The sequence below is a fragment of the Xiphophorus couchianus genome, chromosome 9 (assembly GCF_001444195.1).
Source record: "Xiphophorus couchianus chromosome 9, X_couchianus-1.0, whole genome shotgun sequence".
In the NCBI taxonomy this organism is placed as follows: Eukaryota; Metazoa; Chordata; class Actinopteri; order Cyprinodontiformes; family Poeciliidae; genus Xiphophorus; species Xiphophorus couchianus.
In genome coordinates, this window is record NC_040236.1 from 26,899,202 (window position 1) to 26,903,434 (window position 4,233).

Below are 4,233 nucleotides of genomic sequence, written 5' to 3' on the forward strand. Positions count from 1 at the left end.
AAAGCCTGGTGGCCCGCCAGGCAGATAACACACTGGGGGAGACCCTGACTTCAATCTATAGATCTAGTCTTCAACGGGAAAGCTGTCCATATTTCTAAGCGACCTTTGGGCTGCTCTTGGTCCGATCCCTCACCGATTGCCACGGTGGACCTGTGGCAAACAAAGCTGTCAAAGGCATGAAGCCTCTGATGGCTCCTTGGATCACTGGGATACTCAAACCCCTCCACCACGATAAGGTGGCAGCCCACGGAGGGGAAAAAGAAAACCAGAAACCGTTATGGCACTCTGATGTTAAACCAAAGACCTCACAGTATTAACTGGTCTAAAATGGCTCCCTTGAGTCAACTTGGTTCTGGTGGTTTATTCATGTTCCTTTACTTACAGACTGACATTGTACAATCTGAATTTGAAAGGTTTATTACATTTAGGATCAAACTGGACATTGTGTAGGAGAATAACACGTCTATATGAATGGATAGTATTGGCATAAACATAGCTTTTGTTTTTTTGCTCCATAGATGCTACACCTGGTCTGGCGTTCTGATTGGCTGTGGTTCCTTCCTGGAGGAGGACATTGGCTGACATGATGCTGCCATCACCTGACCCTTCTTTTTCTCCTGCTGTCAATGTTTCCATGAACATAGTAAGTTCTCCTGAACAGTTGTTCTGTTGTGTTTCTGTTCCGTCTTCTCTCAGGTCCAGTCAGTCAGGGCAGATGGCCGCTGGTACTGAGCCCAGTTCTGGTTCTGCTGGGGGTTTCTCCCTGTTAGAGGGGAGTTCTTCCTCTCCACTGTTGCTACATGCATGCTCGGTATGAGGGACTGCTGTAAAGTCAACAACTCAACACAAGCAGTTTGCTGTCGCCCCCTGCTGCTCAGGAGGAGTGAATGCTGTAAGTAACAACTCCATGCAATCTACTGGGTTTCCTTTGGTACAAACCATCTAAACTACTTTAATAATTAACTGAATCTAACATATTTATAAGTAAAATCAACTGGAATCTGACTGAATTGAAATGACTTCATAAAATGCCTTGACAACTATGTGAATTATCGTTATGAATACAAATTGAGTAAATCTTTATTTTATTGTTTAAGTTGAAATTTTGTTGTTAGTTTGGGGTTTTGAACATTTTTGAAGGTTTTTGTTTTGGATTTTGAAGGTTTTTGTATTGAAGGTTTTTGTATTGACTTTTGAAGGGTTTTGTTTTGGATTTTGAAGGGTTTTGTGTTGGATTTTGAAGGTTTTTGTATTGGATTTTGAAGGTTTTTGTATTGAAGGTTTTTGTATTGACTATTGAATGTTTTTGTATTGACTTTTGAAGGTTTTTGTTTTGGATTTTGAAGGTTTTTGTATTGAAGGTTTTTGTATTGACTTTTGAAGGTTTTTGTATTGACTTTTGAAGGGTTTTGTTTTGGATTTTGAAGGTTTTTGTTTTGGATTTTGAAGGGTTTTGTATTGACTTTTGAAGGTTTTTGTATTGACTTTTGAAGGGTTTTGTTTTGGATTTTGAAGGGTTTTGTTTTGGATTTTGAAGGTTTTTGTATTGGATTTTGAAGGTTTTTGTTTTGGATTTTGAAGGTTTTTGTTTTGGATTTTGAAGGGTTTTGTTTTAGATTTTGAAGGTTTTTGTTTTGAAGGTTTTTGTTTTGGATTTTGAAGGTTTTTGTTTTGGATTTTGAAGGTTTTTGTATTGACTTTTGAAGGTTTTTGTATTGACTTTTGAAGGTTTTTGTATTGACTTTTGAAGGTTTTTGTATTGGTTGTTGGTGTTTTGAACATCTTTTTATTGACTTTTGGGGTTTTTAACATTTCTGCGCATTTGTTGGTTTAAGTATTCAATTTTATATAGCGTCAGTTCACAAAAAAGTTGTCTCAATGCACTTTGAAATAATTTTAGTTCAAGCACATATATTCCAATTTCTATTAATTCTCAGTATAATAAGTTAATTATAGTTTAAAAAGATTGTACCAAACGAAACCCAGAAGATTGCATGGAGTTCTAACTTACAGCATTCACTCCTCCTGAGCAGCAGGGGGCGATGGAAAACTGCTTGTGTTGAGTTGTTGACTTTACAGCAGTCCCTCATACCGAGTATGCATGTAGCGACAGTGGAGAGGAAGAACTCCCCTCTAACAGGAAGAAACCCCCAGCAGAACCAGAACTGGGCTCAGTACCAGCAGCCATCTGCCCTGACTGACTGGATCTGAGAGAAGACAGAGCAGAAACACAACAGAGCAACTGTTCAGGAGAACTTACTATGTTCATGGAAACATTGACAGCAGGAGAAAAAGAAGGGTCAGGTGATGGCAGCATCATGTCAGCCAATGTCCTCCTCCAGGAAGGAACCACAGCCCATCAGAATGCAAGACCCAGTGTAGTTTCTGTGGAGAAAAATTACCGAGACAACAAAAAGTGAACATTTGAAAAATTATTGATTTATCCTCCAGTAACCTAAACAGACAGCAGCAAAACTAGAGCGAGAGATCAGGATAACCTAAACCAGACATTAAATTCTAACTAACATTTAACATTGAAAGGCATTTTAAATATCCAAAAATAAAACAAAAATAAAATTAATTATGAAGTCTCTAAACAAAATTATCCGAAAGAGAAAAAAAAAAGAAACCCAGTCTTTTCAAGTTCAGTCATTTTCATCCGTTATCTGTCGTTGGGAAGCGATGAAGGGCGAAATCCGATGATCCAGGAGAATTCCTGAAGGAACACAGGACACCAACTCAATGAAAATGTCACTTTTCAAAAGCTCACATGTGAATATCACAAAAAAAAAAACAAATAAAAAAAAAACAGCAGAATCCCAGGAGCAATTTTTGAGGAAGACTGCTGAGAACATTTCAAAGTCGAAGTCAAAATGATGAACCAGATCAGGAAGCATCTGCCTTACCTGCTCATCTGGGAACAGTTGTTGGGTTTCTTCCAGAAAACCTGCCGAGCCTGGTGATGGGTCACTGAGGTCACCCATCAACGGGAGGCGATGAAGGGCTTTTCCGTCCGTCCGTCTGTCCGTCCTCGGGAGGCGATGAAGGGCTTTTCCGTCCGTCCGTCTGTCCGTCCTCGGGAGGCGATGAAGGGCTTTTCCGTCCGTCCGTTCTCGAGAGGCGATGAAGGGCTTTTCCGTCCGTCAGTCCGTCCTTCCTTGGGAGGCGATGAAGGCCTTTTCCGTCCGTCCGTCCGTCATTCCTCGGGAGGCGATGAAGGGCTTTTCCGTCTGTCCGTCCTCGGGAGGCGATGAAGGCCTTTTCCGTCCATCCTTCCTTCCTTGGGAGGCGATGAAGGGCTTTTCCGTCCGTCCTTCCTTCCTTGGGAGGCAATGAAGGGCGAAATTAGTGACGAAAACAAGATGATCGAGAAGGATTCCTGAAGAACAGGACAGGAAGAAAACAGGATGGGTGAAGGTTTAAGGTCAAACCTTTTATTGACTCAGAATGAAGATGTCACTTTTCAAAAATACATTTATGAATATCACTTTAAAAAAAAAAACAGCAAAATACCTGCAGCACTTCTTGAGGAAGACTGCCGAGAAAGTTTCCAGTCAAAATGAAGAACTGGTTCAGGAAGCATCTGCATTACCTGCTCATGTGGGAACACTTCTTGGGTTTCTTCCAGAAAACTTGCTGAGCCTGGTGATGGGTCACTGAAGTCATCCATCAGCGGGAGGCGATGAAGGGCTTTTCCGTCAGACCTTGGAGGCGATGAAGGGCTTTTCCGTCCGTCTGTCCTTGGGAGGCGATGAAGGGTGAAGCAAGAGACGAAAACAAGATGATCGAGAAGGATTCTTGAAGTCAACAGGACAGGTGCAGGTTTAAGGTCGAAATCTTTAACGACTGAGAATGAAGATGTCACTTTTCAAAAAACACATTTATGAATATCACTTAAACCACAAAATACCTGTAGCATTTCTTGAGGAAGACTGCTGAGCCAGACGGTAGGGTCACTAATGTCAGTCATCAGCGGAGGGGCCATGAAGGGCTTTTCTGTCTGTCGACGGGGTGTTACCCTTCAGCTGCCGTTGTTAACACACCTTTACACTTTGTTCTTCACTTTCAACAGGTGACATTTTAGAATGAATTACACATATTTGATCACAGACTAGAGAATACAGCATCTGTTCTGGTTGCTGTACCCAAAATCAGAACACCTTCCTTTCATATAGCCTACCGTGTTTTTCCTGCGTGGAATGGATTTACCGTTCGTTGTATTCCTTTGTTACC

The 4,233-nt window shown here is 41.3% G+C and overlaps 1 long non-coding RNA gene across 1 annotated transcript; it reads right to left on the minus strand.

The window, feature by feature from the left end:
* Nucleotides 1–2,292: 2,292 nt before the first annotated feature.
* LOC114150727 (uncharacterized) lies at nucleotides 2,293–4,026 on the minus strand. Its single transcript, XR_003596820.1, has 3 exons — nucleotides 3,911–4,026; nucleotides 2,907–3,379; nucleotides 2,293–2,716 (listed from the first exon to the last, which is right to left on the minus strand). It is a non-coding gene; the product is annotated as an uncharacterized LOC114150727 (long non-coding RNA).
* Between the last annotated feature and the right edge of the window lie 207 nt (nucleotides 4,027–4,233).